The sequence below is a fragment of the Salvia miltiorrhiza genome, chromosome 6 (genome assembly GCF_028751815.1).
Source record: "Salvia miltiorrhiza cultivar Shanhuang (shh) chromosome 6, IMPLAD_Smil_shh, whole genome shotgun sequence".
Classification (NCBI taxonomy): Eukaryota; Viridiplantae; Streptophyta; class Magnoliopsida; order Lamiales; family Lamiaceae; genus Salvia; species Salvia miltiorrhiza.
Window position 1 is genome coordinate 6533685 of NC_080392.1, and position 12698 is coordinate 6546382.

The 12698-nt window shown below is 32.9% G+C and overlaps 1 long non-coding RNA gene across 1 annotated transcript; it reads right to left on the reverse strand.

The window, feature by feature from the left end:
* Positions 1-6390: 6390 nt before the first annotated feature.
* On the reverse strand, positions 6391-7165 carry LOC130988269 (uncharacterized). Its single transcript, XR_009090038.1, has 2 exons — positions 6901-7165; positions 6391-6597 (listed from the first exon to the last, which is right to left on the reverse strand). It is a non-coding gene; the product is annotated as an uncharacterized LOC130988269 (long non-coding RNA).
* Positions 7166-12698: the final 5533 nt, after the last annotated feature.

Here is a 12698-nt window from a genome sequence, read left to right on the forward strand (position 1 = left end):
TCAACCAAACAGGCATGGTCCCATGGAGGGTGCCAACGTTAAATATATCTCATGTAATAATAATACTCTATTTTCTTTTCCTACTTTTTTTTCCTTTAATTAATTTATCTAGCTACTTTCTATATAGATAAATATGGTTGCAACTTATCATTTTTTATTTATTTCACTTTTCAAGTATTTAAATAGATTATTCTAAATGTTTGTCTAATTGATTCATACATATATACCTGGCCTCTAATTTATAGGTTTGTGGCTTATGGCTATATTTAGACATACGTACAACGCATATGGGAATATGTGGGCACAACGGAAGCCGATATATCATATAGTACAGCGGTAGCGTTACTGTAACTATGTAGTTTACTACTATGGAGTTATTTATAAGCAACACTACTTTGTTTTTTTATTTGTTTTATATTTTGGGCTACAATACTTTTTTTTTTGTTTTGTTTTGAAATCTACATTTTTATCACAATAACTTTTGCTTCTAACAACTATTTGAACTATCCACCATCTGAAATACTGTGTATTTATGAACTAAAATGCAAAGTGAAAAAACTAAGAAGGTGACTGTGGGGGATGGATCCAACAATTACGGATAAGGACGTCGGGGTCGTCCGGTACGATGGGCACTAGCAACCTGAAACACGAACAACGTTAGAGCCCTCCTTGGAGCACCGGTGGGGGTGTCGATGGAAGGGTCTCCGACGCTCAAGTCAGTAAACAATATTAATAAAAATCGTATTGAAAGCAATTGAAAGTAAACGAAATAATAAATCGGATCGATCTGGTCGACGGAGTTGAAGGCGATTGAGCAATAAGCGATGGCCGTTGGGTCGTCCCGGCTGATCTGATCACCGGAAAACCTAAGGCTGAGAGCGTGGAGGCAGAATAGTGCGTGAGGGGAGAGAAGAGCGAGAGAACGTGTTGGAGTGCGAATGATTGTGTAGGTCGAATGAGCTAGTAAGTTCTTATTTATACCGCGATGGCCTGACGGCTAGGGTTTTGCTGGCACGTCTACTTAAACCCTAGTCGTTCCTATATTCGTGGGGTTGATATCCCTGATTAGTTTTCGCCTTCTTCCCCAAGTCGCTGCTCTATCTAGGGTTTGGATCGATGGGCCTTGATGACCTAGAATACGGGCCGAATTAATTAATTCGGTTTTTTTGAATTGGGCCTGATGTTTGGGCCGCAAGTATTTACTTGAATGGGTTGTACGAAATTTGCCCACTACAGTGACAAATGATCTTAATTGATGGCCAGTAAAACCTAATAACTGCAGAAAACTTCATTGGCTGGAGAAAAATGGAAGACAAGTATTTAGAAGTTTTGACTTTAAGAACCCAAAAAGGGTAAGTGAGGATTAATGTATAGTCTGACATCAAGAAAAGAACTAGTAGTCAGTATACAAAATGGAAGCCATTTAATGGGGGGCGGCATGTTTAATTCCTCAATATTTGTATGTTGTAAAAGCCAGAGCAAGAATACTAGAGTCAGGGAAAAGTAGATCCAAAACCATTCTTCTCTCATGCATGCACGCATGTTAATTGCTGCCCATACTACAAGAAATACGACCTTTTGCGACACAGACGATGTGTCGCAAAGTTTGATTTTTTTGTCGCAAAAGCTAATTTGCGACATATTTTGCGTCGCGGTGGATTGTGTCGCAAAAGGTTGTGATGTAAATTTACTACATTATTTTTCAACTGTGACGCAACATATACAACACTTTTTGCAGCACTAAATTAAATGTCGTATAGAATTCGCGACACATAATGTGTCATTAGTCAGTGCCGGCCCTGAGGGTGGGCGGTTCAGGTCGATGGCCCAGGGCCCATAAAATTGAGGGGCCCAAAAAATTTATGCACCTTGTATATATATATATAGTGTATGATACACTGCATTAGCCGAAAAGAATTCTTATGGCTATTATGGCCTAGAAAAAGGGGCCTAATAATTAATAATGTGTTCTATTAATGCCTGTGGTGCTAAAAATAATTTATTTTATTAAACTAATCAACTATTCCAATTTCCAAACAAAGATATACTCGTATCTCCATAAAATATGCAATTATATCTTCAAAATCAATCACCGCTTATTTTCATCAATTTTGTTTTCTTTCTGTTGAGATTTCGTTCAATCTAAGCTATATGAATATATTCTTATATTTTCCAAAAATTATCAAGACTGTTCAATTTTTTTTACCGTTAAATTCATTAATATAAATAGACTCAGAATTCGTTGCTGCAAATTACATAATTCTACTCATTTACAGTATTACTTCTTGATATTTACTCTTTAGCAATTGAATTGTTCAAGGAGCAGCCAAGCAAGAAAAATACCAAAACGATTTGGAAGCAGATTATTGATTTTTATTTGAGGTTCGTAAATTTATGTATTAGTTTATTTGTTATTAGATTTGATGTTCTCAATTTTAATATTTTATATTTTATAAACTTCTCTAATGTGTTTTACTTCTTATTTGCAGATATATTTCGTTCAATTTTTTATAGCAAGAGTATACATTATACATTCAATCTTCAATTTCATCCTTGATCCAAGTCAGGTGCTATTGCTCCTTTATCAATTAATTAATTGCTTGATTGGAACAGTATATTTTTTTGGTTTTGTATAACTATTTTCTATATAGTTTAAGTATTAAACATGATGTCTAAAAAACACCTTTCTGGAAGTGAGAAAAGGAAAAAAAGAAAAAGGCTAGAAGAACTCACTAAATCACAAAAAGGTGATATTGATAAATTTTTTGTTAAAAGTACGAGTTCTAATGAAAAAGTTGAAAATTCAAACGTGAATAGTAATGTTGATGTATCTATTGAAATTCAAGATGTTACTAATAAGAGAGATAACTTGAGTGAATGTGAAAAATGTGAAAATACTCTTAACATGTCAAATGACGAACTTAAGGATATTGATGAACAATTTATTCCTCCAGTTGATATATATGATCCGAGAAATTGGGATAACATTGATAATATTGCACGAGATATCTTAGTTGAAAAGGGGCCTATAAGGGAAATGAATCTTGTATTTCCTTTAGACAATATTTCTAGGCATTTTTCTTATGCTCATTACACTAGAAAATTAACTAATGGTGAAGTGATAGATCGAAAGTGGTTAGTATATAGTAAACATGTGGATAAAGTTTTTTGCTTTTGTTGTAAGTTATTTAAAAATAAAAATAATACAAGTTTTCTAGCAAATGATGGATATAGAGATTGGAAACATCTTAGTGAACGACTTCAAGAGCATGAAAACTCTATAGATCATATTACTAATATGAACACTTGGAACGAATTGAAAATGAGGTTAGATAAAAATCAAACAATTGACAAGGACTTACAACGAGAAATCTCTAAAGAAAAAGATCGTTGGAGACAAGTTTTAACTAGAATAATAGCAACTATAAAATGTCTTTCTAAACATTGTTTGGCTTTTCGTGGATCCAATGAAAAACTTTATCAAGATAATAATGGTAATTTTTTAGGGTTGATTGAAATGATTGGGGAATTTGATGTAGTGATGCAAGATCATATTAGACGCATACAAAATAAGGACATTCATTATCATTATCTGGGTCATAAAATTCAAAATGATTTAATTTCTCTCTTAGCTAATAAAATTAGGAGTAATATCATTAGAAAAATTAAGGAAGCAAAATATTTTTCAGTAATTCTTGATTGTACACCAGATATAAGTCACCAAGAACAAATGACTTTGATAATACGATGTGTTGATATGTCTCATAGCAACATTAAAATAGAAGAATATTTTTTAGAATTTTTAAAAGTGGATGATACATCAGGTTTAGGACTTTTTAATGAATTACAAAACGTGCTAAAATCACTAGATCTTAATATTGAAAATGTTAGAGGTCAAGGTTATGATAATGGTTCTAATATGAAAGGAAAACATCAAGGAGTTCAAAAAAGATTGCTTGAAATTAATCCGAGAGCATTATACATGCCATGTGCTTGTCATAGTATTAATTTAACTCTTAGTGATATGGCACATTCTTGTGTTAAAGCAATTTCTTTTTTTGGAGTAGTACAACGCATATATACATTGTTTTCAAGTTCTACTAAAAGGTGGAAGGTTTTAACTGATAATGTGAAAGGGCTGACTGTTAAATCTTTGTCGAATACACGTTGGGAAAGTCGTATTAAAAGTGTTCAAGCTATTAGGTTTCAGTCTGTTGAATTGAGAGATGCTTTATTAAAATTATGTGATGTGTGTGATGATGCAAAGTCGAAAAGTGAAGCTGAAAGCTTAGCTACATCAATTGAAAATTTTGAATTTTTACTTGGTATGATCATTTGGCATGATATTTTATTTGCTGTAAATTTGGTGAGTAAGAAGTTACAATCAAAATCAATGTGCATTGACTCTGTCATGAAACAACTAGAAGGTTTAATATCATTTTTTGAAAAATATAGGAATGATGGTTTTGATACAAGTTTAACTATTGCCAAAAGTCTTGCATCTAGTATGAACATAGAACCAATATTTCCAACAAAACGTCGTATTACTAGAAAAAGACAGTTTGATGAGGGAGAAAATGTTGAGGTTCCATTATCGCCCGAAGAATCATTTAGAATTGAGTATTTTGTAGTTGTTGTAGACATGGCAATTGCTTCTTTAAAAAGTAGATTTGAACAAATGAAATCATTTGAACATATTTTTGGTTTTTTATTTGATTCTAAAATTCTAAAATCTTTAGATAATGATTCATTAAGAAATTGTTGTGTTAATCTAAAATCTGCTCTTACTCATGATAATTTATCTGATGTTGACTTAGATGCTTTATTTATGGAATTAAAAATATTACAAGTGACTTTGCCAAAAAAGATAATATCAGCCATTGAAATTCTTGAATTCGTGAAAAATGCAGATTGTTATCCAAATATTGCAATTGCGTATAGAATCTTGTTGACTATGCCTGTTACTGTAGCATCAGCTGAGAGGAGTTTCTCAAAATTAAAATTGTTGAAAACATATTTGAGATCGTCAATGTCACAAGAAAGATTAAATGGTTTGGCAATCTTGTGTATTGAAAAAGATATTTTAGATAATATTGAGACAAATGATATTATAAATGATTTTGCAAATGAAAAGGCTAGAAGAAATCATTTTTTGTGATTAATAAATTTTTTTTGTTGTTTTTATATGATATACATATTGCAGCGTTGAGGGCCCATTTTATTGTTTCGCCCTGGGCCTTTTTTTTATCAGGACCGGCCCTGTCATTAGTCATAGCTAGTGACGCATGTTTGGTTGCGTCATATTGCACGACATTAATTGGAATGTCGCATCCTAATATACGACACTTTTTTTGTGACATTACAATTAATGTGCACCTGTGCTGCCAGCGTCTCTCAAGCCCTCTTGGCCGTGGATTGTGCTCATTGCTCGTCGTGGTCGGTGTTTGTGATTATGGCAACGGCGTTTAACCGGCCGTTTCACTTGGTTTTCGGTTTTGGGTTTTTTGGTGTCGACGTTTCACCGGCCTTGTTGCTCTTGTGTATTTCTCTTTTGTTGGGGGGTGAGCCGGGTTTGTTTGGGGACGATGGTTCGGCCGGAGTTCCGGAAACTTTCCCTTCCGCTCCCCCCTTTTCTTTCGGTCTTTTCTCTAGACGAGTACTCTTTTTCCTTTCTGCGGTTTTTCCCATTGGGTTTTCCGTGGAAAGGTTTTAACGAGGCTCGGCCCTTAGTCTGCTTTTCTTGTGCTTTCAGGGGTTCTCTTTAGGTTTTTCTTTTCTTTTTCTTAATAAAATCGCAGTTTAATTAATAATGTGACGTAGCATTTTTACGACATTTTTTAAATTTGTGTCGCAATATATACCACATTCTATGCATCACTAGATGAAATGATGCATCATAATTTGCAACAGTAGTTTGTGACATTATAATTATGTGACACAAAATTTCACGACGCTTGTAGTATCATATTTAAAATGTCGCATAATATTGCGACATATAATATTTGTTGCAAAATTTTGAATAAGTGTCGCAATATATACAACATTTTTTGCATCACACTGTCATTGTCATAAAAATGTTGCGTCATTTATACAACACTAATTGAAATGACGCATCCTAATTTGTGACACTATAATTAATGTGACGTAATTGGTTGTGACACATGTGACCTCATTGTAAATATGTCGCCTAGTACTGCAACATAAAAATATTTGTTACAAAAAAATGATTTAATGTTGCAAAATATACAACACCTTCTGCATCACTTTATTATTGTCTCACAAATTTCGCATCATTAATACAACACTTGATTCAAGAATTTTGTTGTTGTATTTATATATAATGTCCCATTTATTAATTTAAAAAAATCATCACAATGTATATCTCTTAGATAAATAAAAAGAATACATTATTAAAAATATAAAAATAAATATTTCAACGTACATTGATCTATCTACATATTATTAAAAAATCTAACATCAAATAACAAAACCTAAATTAATCTAGCTATTCAGGAAACCAAATCTCATAACTGACAATGTGACATCCATCATCATTTTATTTTTCTCCTCCTTTGCCATGTTGCACTTTCGTTGTTCCTACATAAATTCAATGAATAAGTTATTTTTCATATACTTATACATATATGTATAATGTAAAGTACTTAAAAATTATAATCAATATAATCAATAATAATACCTTAAAAGATGTACCATCTAAATGTTCATATTATTCTTATTTGGATATACTTTGAAATACTATTTAAATTTTGACATTTACCTTAAAAGTTTCATTTGTCCTCACATAAGTATGCGTTGAAAAATAAAAGATTCGAATACCTTGCATATAAAGTATGAGTTATAAATTTTTAAGGTAAATTGGGTAAATAAATGTGGACTTACATTTATATTATAGTCCTCTAAAATGAGAAGTCAGGCTTGAAACATCTCCATTTCCATTTGTAAGGAATAGTAATTGAACTTTTACATTTCCTCTTCAAATTCCTTTCGGATTCTTGTCACTACGTCGTTAGATTTATCCTGCATAACTTTATCAAAAGTGCACATGCATTGTTCAAATGAATATACTCCATGAATTTTCTTAATAGCATGCTCATACCTTGTATGTTCCTCATATCAACTTTTTTTTCACAACTGAAATAAAAATTTTATTGAAAAAAAAAAAAAGAGAGAAAGGAAAAATCTTGGGCAAGCCCAAGGAAAATACAAGGCCCAAAGACACAATCACAAAGGAAATCCAAAGGATGTGTGCCATGGAACAGAACCACAAAATGTGGTAAAACAAACAAAAGAAAAAGAAAAACAAGAGGACAGCTCTTGAGAAACAGAGCAGGAGAATCCGCACAGGCGGACAGCTCAGGAAGCTCTGCCTTGCAGCTCAGGCGAGAAGGTCTGGCGGGCAGCTCTAAAGCCAGTCAGCTCCGGACAGCTCTGGCGTGAAAGCTCTGGCGGTCAGCTCTGGAGCCTCCGCTCGGATATTACGTTCAGCTCTGCGGTCAGCTCTGGAGCCTCCGCTGTGGATCAGCTCTGGCGATCAGCTCTGCAATGTCAGCCATGTCGGTCAGCTCTGCAAGGTTAGATCTGGATCCTCCGCTATGGATCAGCTTTGCTGGTCTACTCTGGCGGTCAGCTCTGTCGATCAGTTCTTCGCGTATAGCTCTGGCGGTCGGCACTGCGCAGACAGCACTGGCGGTCAGCACCGTGAGCTGTGGCGTGTCAACTCTGGCGGTCAGCTCTGGAGCCTCTGCTCCGGTATGTCGTTCAGCTCTGGCAGTCAGCTCTGGAGCCTCCGCTCTGGAATGTCAGCTCTGGCATCTCCGCACTGGCGGTCAGCTCTGGCGCCTCCGCTCTGGAGAGACGATCAGCTCTGGAACCTCCGCTCTGGAGCCTCCGCACATGCGGTCAGCTCTGGCGCCCCGTCTGGAGCCACCGCACTTTTTCAACTCTGGCGCCCACTCTTGAGCAGATAGTGCGTTAGTCAAAAAGAGCGCAACCCCCAAGAAGAAAAACAGAAAAGCACGCTTTGAACAAAGGAGCATTGACTGGAACAAATGTTTTTAACAAAAAAGCACGCTTTGTTGGAAGAATAAAATACACATTGTATGCTTTGTTGGAGCATTGACTGGAGAAAATCGGACAAATGTTTTGAACAAAAAAGCACGCTTTGTTGGAAGAATACACATTGCACGCTTTGAACAAAAAGCACGCTTTGTTGGAAGGAGTGCCGTCACCGGACAAATGTTTTGGAACCGACAGCCACTCCTATTGCCGGAGAAAATCTGAAAACCAACTTCCACCCAGTTTCGGACCGGGGAAGCTGTTAAACCTGAGAACCCGAGAGAAACCACGGCGTGGAAGTCGCCAGAGAAGCGGTTAAAGATGGGGTTAAAGCGGTGAGCGAGGCGTATCGCCACCACCACTTTGCCGTCGGAAATGCCCATGAAATCGATGGGTTGGAGAAGACGCCTTTGAAATTCGTCTGAAAAGGTGGCCATCCAGGCGTGGAGTGCATCGAAGGCGACGCTGAACTGAGGCGGCAGAGGAGGAGGAGGTGGTCGGAGGGAACCCCCGCCAATCCACACACCTCTGCCGCCTCCGATAGACTCAAAAAGGTGCCTCCAAGAGAGAGAGACCTCGGTGGGAGAAAGTATATACTGACGAAAATATAAAAATTCTTAGCTGTAATGAATCCAAAAAAAAGAAGCAGAGTTTTGTTACTCAAAGAATTCAGAAAAGTAACTTTTTTTTCACAACTGAAACTCAAATTTTTTTATGACTTTGACCAATTAACAATATTTATATACTACTAAAAAACAACAATATTTACATACTAAGAATGAAATCACATCAGTAAAACTTTCTATCTAATAAGGTTTGGAAAGCCAAAAACAATTAACTCAAACATTTTCAGCTATTGGATTCAAGATTTAATGACAGGAGCATAAATGCAATGGACATGTTCTGATAAAAAAAAATTAAGTACATTAAGAACTAAACATTGGAGTCCAAACATTTCAATTAGACGGACATAAACAGAAAATATTAAGACAATAGAAATATATACCACAATGGCATATCAGTTGTTCTACAAAAGTAAAAACTCGCTTCAACAATCTGTTACGCCACTTATTTATATATTGTTACGTGCCCAACACTTGATTACTAACTATGAGCTCTTACATCATTAGCTTGTTTTTGATAGAAACATACGGCTAATAATTTTTTATCTTTTTTAACCTATTAAACATGCCTACTCAATTAACTATTTTTCTAAAGTAGATCAAAATGAATTTTCAAATCTCAATTAGATTTTATTATTTCTCTTATTCTTTCAACTAGTGTACCTCCCGCGCTATGCGCGGTGAATGTAATTTTAAAAATATAAAAAATAGGATAAGAAAATAAATCAAATTCATAAAAAGAAAGAAGAAATATAAATTTAAAAATAGTTTGAAAGATATTTAAACGCGATACACATTTGAAGGAAAGTTAGAAAATATTTATTTTTTGAATATGGTTAAACTTTAAATGATAACAACTTCTTTATTTTTGATTAATTTTTGATATATTATATACCAAATTGAAGATATTTTTATGATCTTTAATTTAAGATGCATTTTGTATATTATTATATTCATAATAAAGTTATAAAATAAATAGAAAAGAAAATATGTGTTATGTATTTTTTTAGACGGAATATATTTTATATATTGAATGAGAACAAAAAATAGATTGAGAAGTAAGTGGAACCGATTGAAACAAATAAATTAACCACTAATTAAATATTAATTATTAAGATTTTTTACAATTAAAAAATTACCATTTAAATTGATTTTATTGACATTTATTTCTCTTTTTATATATACTAAGCGGCACTCTAGCGCTGCATCCCTTCTTGCGTGCCAGCTTAAGCTAGCGCTAACAGCTTTAATTTAGGATACACATTTGAATGGTGCAATTATAACATGTCCAAAATGTCATTCTTTTACAGCTTTACTTGTACGCCTCCCGTGCGATGCACGAAAAATATTATATATTGTAAATTTACTATTATATTAGTAAATATAAAATTTGTAAATATATTATTTTTATTAAGTAATAATGAAATGTGATTTTTTAAAAAAATATACATGCATTGTATATATACTTTTTTGAAGATTTATATTTAATATTGGCAAATTTTTCAATCACAAAGAATTAAGCGGTAGGGTCAAATGTGTGCTTGCACTGTGCACAGCCTGCCCAATTCCTCCCCTCATTTATTTCCTTTCCACTCCGATCAATCGAACAAAATATTTTTTTTGTCATTAAAATTGTCATTTGCATAATTAAAATGTAATGTACTATCATTTATTTTTGTGCACAGTCTCATTTTTATTTATAAAAAATATCATATTTTAATATTGGTTGTGAATTCAAGTTTTAATATTCATTCAAGTTTTAGTAAATCAAAAAATTAATTTAATATTTAATTAATTAAATGAGATTATTGAATTAGTTTGCCTTAAAATAAATTATCAGTAATATATAGTAGTACAATTTTGTGATAGTTACATAATATGCTATTAATAATTTTTTGATATAAACTAAATAAAAACACATAATTTGGCAATTTTTAAAATTGAGCACGGTTTTTAATTTCAAGTAAAATGTCATTACTTTTTTATATCAATGTTTACAAATATGAATTATAATTTTCAATTATCATAACTTCCTTATTTTAGATTTAATTTTGACACAAAGATCAATTTATGATGTTTTATTCAAGACATAGTATTACATATTTGGTCTAATACACAATTAGTTGAAAATAGAAAATTGCATTCTATCTATAAACTAAGAAAAGAAAAACAAAATAACTTAAATGTAGTCAATACGTTAGTTTTATAGTCCACGTCCAATTTATTAAATGCTTGTTAGTTAAACGGCAGTTTTTTTTTCTTTTTTTAAGGAAAAAGTAGTTCACGTCCAATTTATCTTTTAGTTATTTATTTTTGTCAATTCCAAAATTACCCTTCAAATTGAATGAAATTACATTTACTTTGCTTTTTATATATACTAGTGTATCTCCCGCGCTATGCGCGGTGATTGTAATCTTAGACTCGTATAAATTGTGTATGTATTTTATATTTTCTTCGTCCACAAAAAATAGTCCTATAAAGAGATGATACAGATTTTAATAAAAATGGTTAGTGTATTGTAAATGAATAAAGGATCATACTTAAAAATTAATATAAATAATATTAATTAATTATATTGTGAGTGAAGAAAAAGATCCATCAGATCCATCATGTGATGCAAACTTTCCAAAACTATAATGAGACTAATTTTTTGTGGGCATCCTTAAATGGTAAAAATAGACTGTTTTTATGGGCGTAGAGAGTAATTATTAGTATAACCTAAAAATAATTTTATTATCAAATTTATTATTTGCAAAGTGATCTAATATTTTAATATAATCATGTAATTTATGCAAAAATATAATGTTAGGTCCGGGGGGTCTCGAATAGGTGTATGGGGGGGAAATACACCTATAGGCTATTTTTATGACTATATACAAACCTCAATCAGAGGGATCTCAGTCAGAGATAGAAGCGAAACTTTACACGCAAACAAGACACCTGTTTAACCGAAATAAGTGTTGACCAACAGGGTTGACGACTGATACTGAAAGCTCTTCAGTAAAGAGTTATCAGTTAAGTCACTGGAACTTAACTGATCCACGTAAGGGCTTCAGTCGTGTTTGCAAAGATGAAGATGATATCTCTCTTCCTTACTATCAGAGGATAGTGAGTCAGATTGATATCATACGCAGCGGAAATTAAACTTAGTTTCGAATAGCCTCGGTGTAATGCCCCGCTCTTTTAAATACATATTAGATTAAATATGTGCATTAGTTATAAAATTCTTTTAATTATTTATGGTGATTATTTTGTTCAGATAATATTATTTCAGCAAAAGTCTGTATAAGAGATACAGAGCTGCGATTTAATATTCAGTCATGAATGAAACCAATAATTAAATTTATTGGTTTAACTATACGTTTGAGACTTTGTTTTACCAGTTTATTGGTTTAATCAATATTATTAGAAAATTTAGATTTATAACCGATTTTATAAATCGTGTTATTTAAATCAAATTGCTAGAATTATAACTTGAGATCATATGCATAATAATTTTATTATTTCGCGTTATATGTGTTAAGGTATTAAGTCGCGAATTAATTCCGACTTTCACGTATTAAATCTCAAGATTGAGGATTTAATTTATATAAATACGACAAGTATTTAATTAGCAGGAATTGGAAAATTATTACAGAAACGAATAAGAACTAGGAGAAACTAGATCACGGAAAATCAAAATCCTACTACACGTATGTCTCAATTTTTCATCCAACACATCAATTCCTACACTATTTCACCTTCTCCTTCAACGCAACATCATACTGCAACAAGTTTTTCAAGGTCTCAATATCTTCCATGCAATCCAAAAAGCCAAGATATGAGGAAAAGAAGATCACGAAAGAAACAAAATTTTCAAAGATGGCATGCTCAACCTCCCCCTCCAATTCAAGATTTCTGACTTCAAAGATTTGCAGATTTCTAGCAAATCTTATTTTTTCAAAAGTGTAGATTTGCAGCTGACTTTCCTTCCAACTCCCTACGCCAAAAATTCCATTA